This window comes from Stenella coeruleoalba (assembly GCF_951394435.1).
Source record: "Stenella coeruleoalba genome assembly, chromosome: 4".
Taxonomy (NCBI): domain Eukaryota; kingdom Metazoa; phylum Chordata; class Mammalia; order Artiodactyla; family Delphinidae; genus Stenella; species Stenella coeruleoalba.
Window position 1 is genome coordinate 95835323 of NC_137149.1, and position 13366 is coordinate 95848688.

The following is a 13366-nucleotide window of genomic DNA, read 5'->3' on the forward strand; positions in this document are numbered from 1 at the left end:
AAAGCATAGGAAAAGAGGCAGAACGTCCACAATGATGCACTTGGCCAAAAAGGGCGTATGCGTTTTTTCCTGAATATATTCAGGAAAAAACGCATACGCCCTTTTTGGCCAACCAAGCAAGCTTGCAAAGGAAATCTGCACTACAATGAAGTCTCACTTCCCCCCGGTCAAAAGGGCCATCTGAAAAAAGTGTAAAATCCAGAAAGGCAGGACAGGCCATGGAGAAATGGGAGCCTTGTTATGCTGATGGGCGGGATGTAAATTGCCAACAGACACTCGGGAGAAGTGTATGGTGTTTCCTGAAACATCTAAAAAACAAAGCAACAGATCCTAGGGCACTTCCACTTATGGTCCTATAGCTTAGGGAAATTAAAATCAAAAAGACACAGCCACCCCAAAGTTTGGGACGCCTCTGTTTACAAGAACCTCATTTACCGTACAAGTTCAATATCACAGAAAGTGAAAAATGGATAAAGAACTTGTGGTACTTACGTACAATGCAGTATCACTCAGCAATGAAATCTATGTCATCAGGACCGTAGCAGCATAATGAGTGGATTCAGGTACGATGATTCTAACTGAAATAAGTCACACAGAAAAAGAAACATCATAAGATATCACTAATACACGGAATGTAAACTTGGCTACACAGGAACTGCATTCCAAAACAGAACAGGGTCTCAAATTTAGAAAACCAACTTATGCTTGCTTAAGGGGAAAGGTGAGTTGCGGTGCTGCATAAAACCAGAGATTGAAATGAGCACAGATAAAGTTCCTTAAGCCAAATATGGAATAGACAAGAGCTACTCCTTGCTCAACGAAATGGACTCAACACCCCATATTAAACGCCTAAGAATGTACCTGACTAGTAAGTATCTTAAAACCTATGGATTGCTATGTCTCCAAAATAGAATCAAGCGTGTGTACAGGGGCATAAACGCAGCAGTGATAGGATTGGAGAGGTTCGGTGAGCAAATGAAGACCCTTTGAAGACATATTGCATGGTACCCATTCCACGGGTCTCAACTCTCAAGGTTTAAGGTATTCTTCCTTCAGCTAAAACACGCATGTGGAACCCAGAGTATGATCAACCGTGTGAACGGGAGACGTGTTCAAATATGTCTCAGTTTTCCTCCCCTGGTACTCGGGTGCAACATTCCAGACGCTTTACTAACACTCTCCCCACTTGGAGAGTCAGCGCCTTTAACCTCATGTTTGGCCTAGTTTCCAATTTCTGCGGAAGATGAACAGGAATAGGGAGAACCAATGAGAGGCTAGCTGGAGGTGTCTGGACGGGCAAATTTAACTCTCATTTCCCACCAGGAAGAGGAAATAACCAAAGGCTCAGCGTGCCGTGCCGGAACCAGATTAGGGCCTGAAGCCATGCTGCGGTGTTGCGGCAAGGGCACAAGAAAGCGAGTTGAAGAAAGGAGCTCAGGGGCACTGTAATTCACAAACCTGCAGAGTTATAAATGACAGCTATCGTCCAAAAATATACTAAAGTAAGGCTGCCAAGAGGACTTGAAAGCGGGGCAGAATTGCAGGAAACCGATTTCAGGAGGTAGACTGGAATTGCACTGAAAGCATAGGAAAAGAGGCAGAACGTCCACAATGATGCACTTGGCCAAAAAGGGCGTATGCGTTTTTTCCTGAATATATTCAGGAAAAAACGCATACGCCCTTTTTGGCCAACCAAGCAAGCTTGCAAAGGAAATCTGCACTACAATGAAGTCTCACTTCCCCCCGGTCAAAAGGGCCATCTGAAAAAAGTGTAAAATCCAGAAAGGCAGGACAGGCCATGGAGAACTGGGAGCCTTGTTATGCTGATGGGCAGGATGTAAATTGCCAACAGACACTCGGGAGAAGTGTATGGTGTTTCCTGAAACATCTAAAAAACAAAGCAACAGATCCTAGGGCACTTCCACTTATGGTCCTATAGCTTAGGGAAATTAAAATCAAAAAGACACAGGCACCCCAAAGTTTGGGACGCCTCTGTTTACAAGAACCTCATTTACCGTACAAGTTCAATATCACAGAAAGTGAAAAATGGATAAAGAACTTGTGGTACTTACGTACAATGCAGTATCACTCAGCAATGAAATCTATGTCATCAGGACCGTAGCAGCATAATGAGTGGATTCAGGTACGATGATTCTAACTGAAATAAGTCACACAGAAAAAGAAACATCATAAGATATCACTAATACACGGAATGTAAACTTGGCTACACAGGAACTGCATTCCAAAACAGAACAGGGTCTCAAATTTAGAAAACCAACTTATGCTTGCTTAAGGGGAAAGGTGAGTTGCGGTGCTGCATAAAACCAGAGATTGAAATGAGCACAGATAAAGTTCCTTAAGCCAAATATGGAATAGACAAGAGCTACTCCTTGCTCAACGAAATGGACTCAACACCCCATATTAAACGCCTAAGAATGTACCTGACTAGTAAGTATCTTAAAACCTATGGATTGCTATGTCTCCAAAAGAGAATCAAGCGTGTGTACAGGGGCATAAACGCAGCAGTGATAGGATTGGAGAGGTTCGGTGAGCAAATGAAGACCCTTTGAAGACATATTGCATGGTACCCATTCCACGGGTCTCAACTCTCAAGGTTTAAGGTATTCTTCCTTCAGCTAAAACACGCATGTGGAACCCAGAGTATGATCAACCGTGTGAACGGGAGACGTGTTCAAATATGTCTCAGTTTTCCTCCCCTGGTACTCGGGTGCAACATTCCAGACGCTTTACTAACACTCTCCCCACTTGGAGAGTCAGCGCCTTTAACCTCATGTTTGGCCCAGTTTCCAATTTCTGCGGAAGATGAACAGGAATAGGGAAAACCAATGAGAGACTAGCTGGAGGTGTCTGGACGGGCAAATTTAACTCTCATTTCCCACCAGGAAGAGGAAATAACCAAAGGCTCAGCGTGCCGTGCCGGAACCAGATTAGGGCCTGAAGCCATGCTGCGGTGTTGCGGCCAGGTCACAAGAAAGCGAGTCGAAGAAAGGAGCTCAGGGGCACTGTAATTCACAAACCTGCAGAGTTATAAATGACAGCTATCGTCCAAAAATAGACTGAAGTAAGGCTGCCAAGAGGACTTGAAAGCGGGGCAGAATTGCAGGAAACCGATTTCAGGAGGTAGACTGGAATTGCATTGAAAGCATAGGAAAAGAGGCAGAACGTCCACAATGATGCACTTGGCCAAAAAGGGCGTATGCGTTTTTTCCTGAATATATTCAGGAAAAAACGCATACGCCCTTTTTGGCCAACCAAGCAAGCTTGCAAAGGAAATATACACTACAATGAAGTCTCACTTCCCCGCGGTCAAAAGGGCCATCTGAAAAAAGTGTAAAATCCAGAAAGGCAGGACAGGCCATGGAGAACTGGGAGCCTTGTTATGCTGATGGGCGGGATGTAAATTGCCAACAGACACTCGGGAGAAGTGTATGGTGTTTCCTGAAACATCTAAAAAACAAAGCAACAGAGCCTAGGGCACTTCCACTTATGGTCCTATAGCTTAGGGAAATTAATATCAAAAAGACACAGCAACCCCAAAATTTGGGACGGCTCTTTTTACAGGAATCTCTTCTACGGCACAGGTTAAATATCCCAGACAGCAAATAATGGATAAAGAAGTTGCGGTACTTTTGTGCAACAGAATACCACTCAGCAATGAAATCTATGTCACCAGGCCCGTACCAGCATAATGAGTGGATTGAGGCACGATGATTTTAAGTGAAATAAGTCACACAGAAAAAGAAACATCATAAGGTATCACTAATACACGGAATGTGAACTTGGCTACACATGAACTGAATTACAAAACAGAACAGGGTGTCAAGTTTAGAAAACCAACTTATGCCTGCTTAAGGGGGAAGGTGAGTTGGGGTGCTGCATAAAAGCAGAGTTTGAAATTAGCACAGATACCGTTCCATAAGCCAAATATGTAATAGACAAGAGCTACCCCTTGCTCAACGAAATGGATTCAACAATGAGGTATCACCTCACACCTGGTAGAATAGGCATCATAGAAAATCTACAAACAAAAAATGCTGGAAAGGGTGTGGAGAAAAGGAACCCTCTTCCACTATTGTTGGGAATATAAATTGATACAGTCATTATGGAGAACAATATGGAATTTCTTAAGAAACTAACAATAGAATTACCATATGATACAGCAATCCCAGTACTGGACATATACCCAGACAAAATCATAAATCAAAAAGAGTCATTCACCGCAATGTTCATTGCATCACTATTTACAATATCGAGGTAATGGAAGCAACCTAAATGCCCACAGACAGACGAATGCATAAAGCTGTGGTACATATATAAAATGGAATATTACTAAGCCATGAAAAGGAATGAAATTGGGTCATTTGTAGAGACGTCAATGGATCTAGAGACTGTCATACAGAGTGAAGTAAGTCAGAAAGAGAAAAACAAATCTTGTATATTCATGCATATATGTGGAACCTAGAAAAACTGTACAGATTAACCATTTTGCAAGGCATAAATAGAGCAACAGATGTAGACAACAAACGTATGGACAACAAGGGGGGAAAGCTGTTGGGGGGTGGTGGTGGGAGGAGTTGAGAGACTGGGATTGGCATGTATACATTTATATGTATAAAATAGATAACCAATAAGAACCTGCTGTATAAAAATATAAAATAAAATTCAAAATTAATAAGAAGTAAAATTTAAAAAATAAAACAGAAAAAACAATTATTCCCTGCACATACATGTATTTATATGAATAAATTATTTCCATGCTTATATCTGTAAATACAAAAAAGAGGAATAAAATCTACCTTGAACCAAAAACGAAAAAGAGAAAAAAACACAGAACCCACCAGTTACACAGAGGAAAACCGTATCAGGGCACTTGCTCCAGTTGTAAACAATTCTGAAGTTGGTCAGTGGTGGGGAATCGTCTCCCATTCAGCCAGCAGCCCCCACGCAACAAGCGTCCTCATTGCAAAGCTGGGGCACCGTGCCGAGGCATCTGTGAGTAAACGTGAGCTGAGCCCCAGGCCAGTTGCTGCTGAACTATTCCCACCCGTCCCAGGTAAAACACCTGAATATATACAAGGACTTGAAAGCCTAGAGGAAGGGCCATAGAGCCACACGAGTGACAGCATGCCAGCCGACTTGGTGCCTGCAGGCCAGCCAGGATGGTCCTGGCCCTGGGTGCTCTTCTGGAAGATTTCCATTTCCCTGCCTGAGATACCCGTCCTGTCCCTGCCCCCACTGCTTTTTTCCTTCCTCACCTCTGCCCAGGGAGAAATTCCAGCAGCAGGTATGGGTGACACATCCTCTTCTTTAGCAGGTGGCAGCCTGGCAACTGCTGCAGAAAGTCCAGCAGAGCCCCACTCACACTGGGCCACCCACAAAGCCGTGGCCTCTCACTCCCTCCCACCAGCCCAGCCCCGAGACTGCTGACAGGGCAGAGAAAATGGCGTCAGGCACGGCTGCAGGGGCTCTTGCTGCCTGGAGTGGTATTTATATTGATCTCAACCCAGGCACACCTGGGGAGGGCTGGCCGGCATGGTAAGGCTGCCCAGGTCAGCCAATCATCACCCCTCAAGGGCTCACAGTTGCAGAAAATGGAACTTGCTGAACCGGCCAGGTCCAAGGAACAGGTGTGGGCTCCTGAGAGTCAGGATAGACAAGGGGCTGCAGCTTTGGCTTGTTTTCTAATCATTTTATCTGGCCCATGAGTGGGAGACAACTTCAAGAAAACCCTCTCCTAATGAGAGGAACCCAGGAGTCAGGGAGAGGAGGGGTGGGTGGTGGTTGGAGACAGAGGCCTGGTGCCCCGGGTGCAGTGGAAGTCTCTGGAAGACCAGGTGGAGGGAGGCCTCACGGAGTGATGCCCAGGGTCACAGACCTGTCGCAGCTGCTGTTTGTTAGTTCAAGTCCTGCTCTGAGGTGCTCTGTGTCAGCTCTGAGCGACAGGTGAGCTGGGGGTGCTCTGCAATGAGGGCTATGTGCACGGTTCCTGTGTGCCCAGCCCTGCCACGGTACCTGCAAGGGTAGCTCTGTATCCTGGGAGGGGCCTGACCATGAGAGCCCCGTGGGCTGGGGTGGGGGTGGGGTACCTGCCCAGGTGAGCTCCATATTCTGGGATTGGTCTGACCACGAGAGCCCCATGGGCTGCTGGGGACCTGGTAAAGGATGTCAGGACACTCAGTGAAGCCACCGAAGATATACCTCCAGTTGCTCCTAATTCCTACACCCTGCTGGTCATTCTACCAACCACCAGGACATGGTATTCTGTATTAGTCTTCAATGATGCCTTCTTTTGTATTCCATTAGTCCCAGAGTCACAAGAAATTTTGGCTTGTGAGTGGCAGGACTCAACATACAACTAAAACAATACTTCCGGGCCGTCTGGCCCCAAGGGTGCAAAAATTCCCACACCATCTTTGGGGAAAGCTTAGCTAAAGACCTAAAAGTTCTACCTCTGGAAAAGGAAACCCTCCTTCAATATGCAGACGACATTCTGATCACCAGCCCTACTAAGGAGGCCTCTGAACTACCAAGCCAATAAAGGATAGAAGTTGTCCAAGAAAAAGCTCAAATATCACAGACTGCGGTGACCTGCCTGGGCTTCATTCTCACAGAAGGTCAGAGAAGCCCATCCCAGGAAAGGGAAGAAACCATTTTCAGCCTTACCCCTTTCTAAAACTAGAAGACAGCTTAGGGGTTCCTGGGGACGCCAGGGTTTGCTGCTTCTGGATCCCTAACTACAGTCTACTAGCTGGGCCTCTATATGAAACACTGAAAGGTAAAGATGATGATCCTTTTGAATAGAATCCAGAAGTGGCCTTTCAAGAATGGAAAGAGCAGTCAATTCAGACCCTTGCCCTGGAACTCCCTAATTTAGCTAAACCCTTTGACCTTTACATTCCCGGTGAAAGGTGAATCGCCATTGGAGAATTAGTGCAAAAACTGGGACCACTTGAAATGGAACAATGCAAGAATGCCATCCAGGTAGGATAAACTACGGTCACTAAGGGGCTTGGCCCACTGCCACATCTGGCCAAGATACTGGCGGTATCTAAAAACCTGGAAATCAGCAGCCCAAAAGGCCACCTCCCTCCTAAGGGAAAAGGACCCCACGTGGTGATCCTAACCACCAACCATGCCCTGAAGTTGCAGGGTTCGCTCCGTGGGCACACCGACCTCGAGTGAGGAGGCCCTCCAACTCCAACATCCAGAGAGATAACCGGGGGCAACAGGGCACCATGACGACTCGTGTGAACATCACTTGACCTGGAGTTTCTCTCATAAAACAACAAGAGTGTGTCCCAAAAGAGTAGACTACTGCTTGCAGGACTTACTGCACCCAGAGGGGAGCTAATAATCTTGGCGGGGGAACAGTATACCACACTGTCACCATAGAAAAGCCTACAGACACCGTGATGATGGTGGCCAATAAGACCGGCTGGACTCCTGTTTACTTCAAAAGGCTGTTGACTCAGTAGCCATCATGGTCCTTGATCACCACTGACCCTGGACTGTCTGGGAGTTGAGCGGGCAGGGCTCTGACACCTGGTGCTGTTTGTACGTTAATTCAGGGGCCTAATTGAAGAAAGCGCAGACTACTGGTCAGAGCATCTAGGCTGGCAGAGACGGTCAGCCTAAGGTGGCCGAACAAATGTGGGGCGGGGTGAAACCGGCCCCCACAGCGTCTCTGCACATCTCTTTCCTGGACCCTTAAAGGTCATTAGAATCTATAACACTTCCAATGCTGGTGCTCAGGTGGACGAGCAGGGAGGCAGGGGTCCTGGGGACAATCAACGTCACCGGGAGGCTGCTGGGGAGAAGCTCTGACCCTCGCCCCAGGGTATGAGGGCTCCCAACTCAGCACTCAGCAGTTACAGAAGAAGGGTCTGCACCCTCAGCACTCCAAGAATGAGGAACGGGACAAAAGGCAGAGGAGGGGTTTGTCCCCAGCAAAGCCCATTAAAAATCCCTGGGAGATAAAAATAGAATCTGGGCAATAAAGTCAAGTCTAACCTTTTTTATCCTTTGTGCTTTGTCTAATTTCACGTGCTCCTAGGGTCCCGCATGCAGAGGTTCCACACCCGGCACTTCAGACCAGATTTCCTACTGCAGAATGGCTGGGTCGACACCTCAGCTCCTGGGGCCCAGTGCAGACTCCACGATATAGAGCCTGAGCTACAGCCAACCCGGCCCTCGAGAGCTCCACCGCCTCCCTCCCTCCCACTGACTCTGACAGGATCTCTACACAGCAGCCCAGCCCACAGCCCACGGGGTAGTGCATGCTCTCACCTCCCCATTCTCTGATCAAAATATAAAGTTTCCTTTGCTTGTGAACAAAACTCAGTCTCGATTTGTTGGTCCCAATGACACTGGGCAGGGGGACACTTGTTGGGGTCCACTCTGGAGGATCAGTAACAGAAATTGAGACTATTGTAACCTCAATGAACAGATGTGTGAGCCAAACTGTAGTTAACATAGAACAGTGTATAAGGCTCGGGTAAAATAAGATGTTTTTAACACTTCCATTTGATATTTCCATCACTTTTTATAAGCAAGTTCAGTGAAAAGGTTTGTCTTATTTGTCAGGTCAATATTAGAGAAACGAAGTGATTTCTTTCCAAGGATGTACATCTAATAATCTTGGTTAAACCTTCAATCTTGTTTTAAATGCTTTTCCATTGAAAATGATACCTCTCTTTCAGCTCCCCCATTTCTGAGAAGTATAAAATCTTATAATTTATTATTACCAAAGGGGAAAGGTGGGAGGAGGGATAAATTAACAGTTTGGAATGAACACATACACACTGCTATGTATAAAATAGATCATCAACAAGGAACTACTGTATAGCACAGGGAACTACACTCAACATTTTGCAATAACCTATAAGGGGAAATAATCTGAAAAAGAATAGATATTTTTATTGACATCATCTATCAATGACAGTTAAAGTGTAGCCTAAGGGAAGCTGGTGGTGAGTGCTTCTGACCCTGAAGACTTCAATCATCTAAAGTTTGGACTCTGCCTACTTCCCAAGGCCCTTAATGAACATATGTGTAGCCGTAGCTTAAAAAATTCCCCAGTTTGGGTTTCGGGGAGACACTGATTTTGAAAAAGCCCTGGTGTTCTCCTTACATGAATGGGACTCTTCCTACTGCTAAAACATGTCTGTCACACCCAGAGGATGGTATACCGTCTGATCGGGAAGAGTTTGGAAAAGGCATCTCATCTCCTCATCTCCTGGTGCTCGGGTTCACCCCTCCAGCATCTTTACTAACAGTCTCCCCACTTGGAGATGTCAGCACTGTCAACATCCTGTTGCGTACAGTTTGGAATTTGTCCAGAGGATGAAGCGGAAGGATGAGGAACAATGAGAGACAAGTCCTAGGTGTTCAGACAGGCACATGTCACTCTAATTTCCAATCAGGAAGACGAATTGACCAAAGGCTAGGGTTGCCCATGGAAACAGTATAGGGCTTGAGGAAATCCCGCTGCTTTGTGGCCAGTTCCCATAAACACGAGTTGAACAATGGAACTCAGGGGCAGTAAAATTCACAAAACTGCAGAGTTGAAAATATCCATCACTGAAAAATGTCTTGAGGAAAGTCAGAGAAAAGGACTTGTAAGCAAGGGAGAATGGCAGGAAAGGGATTTGAGGAGGTAGAAAGGACTCGTCATTAAGCACAAGAAAAGGAGCTGAACATTGCCAACATTGCAGTTGGCCAAAAAGGGTGTATGCGTTCTTTTCTGTATATATTCAAGAAAAGGGCATACACTTTTTTAGCCAACCAAACAGGTGGGCACTGGAAGTCAATACCACAAAAGATATCACTTCGGATCAGTCAGAAGAGCCATCCTCATAAAGCGTAAACAACAGAAATGCAGGACAGGGCAACGAGAAGAGGGAGCCCTGTGAGACTTATAGTGGAAATGTATATTGCCAACGGCCATTCTGGAGAAGTGTATTGTGTTTACTAAAGCATCTACAAAATGAGCTACAGAGCATAGGGCACTTGCACTCATGGGCGTATATCTTGGGAAAAACAAAAATCGAGAGGACACAGGCACCCCAATGTTTACCCCCTCTCTGTTTAAAAGATCCTCGACTAGGATATAACTTAAATGTCTCTGGAGGGAAAAAATGGATAGAGATGTGGTACTTAGGTAGAGTGGAATATTATTCAGCCTGGAAATCAATGAAATATGGCCAGTTGTAACAACTCCGGAGGAGTTACGTATGATCATTCTAAGTGACAGAATTCAAAAAGAAAAAGACACATATCATAAGATATCACTTAAAGGTGGAATCCAAAATGGCTACACATGAAATAAATTACAAAACAAAAACATAGTCAAATATGTAGAAAACACGCATAAGGCTGCTAAACGGGAAAGGTGGGGAGGGGTGAGGCATCATCCAGGAGGTTGAAATTAGCAAAGATACCATTCCAAATACCAAACTGATAATCAACAAGGCCTACACGGTAGCTAAAAGAACTGCACTCAGCACACTCAAGTCATCCGGAAAAGAATATATACAACTGGTAAGAATCTGAAAAAGAATTTATTGATGTCTCTCTGTACGTGAATCAAGTGGATGTACAGCAGCAAGAAACAGAGCTTTGAAAATCAGCTGTAACCAATATAGTAATAAATTGAAAAAAATAAACGACAGAGAGACAGAGAAAACCTCTTACAACTTTTCCTCAGGGACGGTGATGCAACATGGATTGAACACATCTAGACCCACAGCAGGATGAGACATAAGGCTGGAAACTGTTTGCGCTAAGAGAAATGTGAGGTTGGGTGAGGAAATGCACACCCTTTAAAGTAATACTACCTGGTACCCATTCAATGGGTCCCAAATCTGCAGGTTCAAGGGATCTTCCTACAGCTAAAACATGCATGGAAAACCCAGAGGACTGTACACCATGTGATCGGGAGATGTGTCTAAAATGCACCTCATTTATCCTCTCCTGCTGCTCCTGTTCACCATTCCAGCCACGCTACTTAGAATCTCCCCACTTGGAGAATCAGCACATTTAAACTTCTGTTTCACACATTTTGCAAATTGTGAGGAGGATGAACGGGAAGAGGGGGAACCAATGAGAGAAGAGTTGTAGGGGTTTGGACGGGCACATATCACTCTAATTTCCCATTAAGAATAAGAATTAAAGAAAGGCTCAGCCTGCCTCACCGGAGCCAAAATAGGGCCTGAAGCAATCCTGCGGGTTTGAGGCCAGCTCACAAAAGAGCAACTTAAAAAATGGAGCTCAGGGTCACTGCAATTCACAAACCTGCAGAGTTATAAATGAAAACTAACGTCCAAAAATATGTTGAGGTAAGGCAAAGAAGAGGATCTGAATGCAAGACAGAATTGCAAGAAACAGATTTCAAGAGATAGATTGGACTCGTCTTTAACGCACATGAAAAGCGGCAGAATTTCGACAATGATGCAGTTGGCCCAAAAGGGCGTATGCGTTTTTTCCTGACTATATCCAGGAAAAAACGCATACGCACTTTATGGGCAACGAAGCAAGCAAGCAATGCAAATGTGCACAACAAAGAAGTCTCACTTCCCACCGGTCAAAAGGGCCATCCTAAAAAATTGTAAAAACCAGAAATGCAGGACAGGCCATGGAGAACTGGGAACCTTGTTATGCTGATGGGCGGGATGTAAATTGCCAACAGACACTCGGGAGAAGTGTATGGTGTTTCCTGAAACATCTAAAAAACAAAGCAACAGAGCCTAGGGCACTTCCACTTATGGTCCTATAGCTTAGGGAAATTAAAATCAAAAAGACACAGCCACCCCAAAGTTTGGGACGCCTCTGTTTACAAGAACCTCATTTACCGTACAAGTTTAATATCACAGAAAGTGAAAAATGGATAAAGAACTTGTGGTACTTACGTACAATGCAGTATCACTCAGCAATGAAATCTATGTCATCAGGACCGTAGCAGCATAATGAGTGGATTCAGGTACGATGATTCTAAATGAAATAAGTCACACAGAAAAAGAAACATCATAAGATTTCACTAATACACGGAATGTAAACTTGGCTACACAGGAACTGCATTCCAAAACAGAACAGCGTCTCAAATATAGAAAACCAACTTATGCTTGCTTAAGGGGAAAGGTGAGTTGGGGTGCTGCATAAAACCAGAGATTGAAATGAGCACAGATAAAGTTCCTTAAGCCAAATATGGAATAGACAAGAGCTACTCCTTGCTCAACGAAATGGACTCAACAACCCATATTAAACGCCTAAGAATGTACCTGACTAGTAAGTATCTTAAAACCTATGGATTGCTATGTCTCCAAAAGAGAATCAAGCGTGTGTACAGGGGCATAAACGCAGCAGTGATAGGATTGGAGAGGTTCGGTGAGCAAATGAAGACCCTTTGAAGACATATTGCATGGTACCCATTCCACGGGTCTCAACTCTCCAGGTTTAAGGTATTCTTCCTTCAGCTAAAACATGCATGTGGAACCCAGAGTATGATCAACCGTGTGAACGGGAGACGTGTTCAAATATGTCTCAGTTTTCCTCCCCTGGTACTCGGGTGCAACATTCCAGACGCTTTACTAACACTCTCCCCACTTGGAGAGTCAGCGCCTTTAACCTCCTGTTTGGCCCAGTTTGCAATTTCTGCGGAAGATGAACAGGAATAGGGAGAACCAATGAGAGACTAGCTGGAGGTGTCTGGACGGGCAAATTTAACTCTCATTTCCCACCAGGAAGAGGAAATAACGAAAGGCTCAGCGTGCCGTGCCGGAACCAGATTAGGGCCTGAAGCCATCCTGCGGTGTTGCGGCCAGCTCACAAGAAAGCGAGTTGAAGAAAGGAGCTCAGGGACACTATAATTCACAAACCTGCAGAGTTATAAATGACAGCTATCGTCCAAAAATATACTGAAGTAAGGCTGCCAAGAGGACTTGAAAGCAGGGCAGAATTGCAGGAAACCGATTTCAGGAGGTAGACTGGAATTGCATTGAAAGCATAGGAAAAGAGGCAGAACGTCCACAATGATGCACTTGGCCAAAAAGGGTGTATGCGTTTTTTCCTGAATATATTCAGGAAAAAACGTATACACCCTTTTGGGCCAACCAAGCAAGCTTGCAAAGGAAATCTGCACTACAATGAAGTCTCACTTCCCCCCGGTCAAAAGGGCCATCTGAAAAAAGTGTAAAATCCAGAAAGGCAGGACAGGCCATGGAGAACTGGGAGCCTTGTTATGCTGATGGGCGGGATGTAAATTGCCAACAGACACTCGGGAGAAGTGTATGGTGTTTCCTGAAACATCTAAAAAACAAAGCAACAGAGCCTAGGGCACTTCCACTTATGG

General features: G+C 45.2%; 1 long non-coding RNA gene across 2 annotated transcripts in view; it reads right to left on the minus strand.

The window, feature by feature from the left end:
* Positions 1-12014, minus strand: part of LOC307185420 — a 1105689-nt gene extending 1093675 nt beyond the window's left edge. For both annotated transcript variants that reach the window (XR_013828056.1, XR_013828057.1), the window contains exon 1: positions 11928-12014. This is a non-coding gene — a long non-coding RNA (uncharacterized lncRNA). The remainder of the gene's footprint in view (positions 1-11927) is intronic.
* Positions 12015-13366: the final 1352 nt, after the last annotated feature.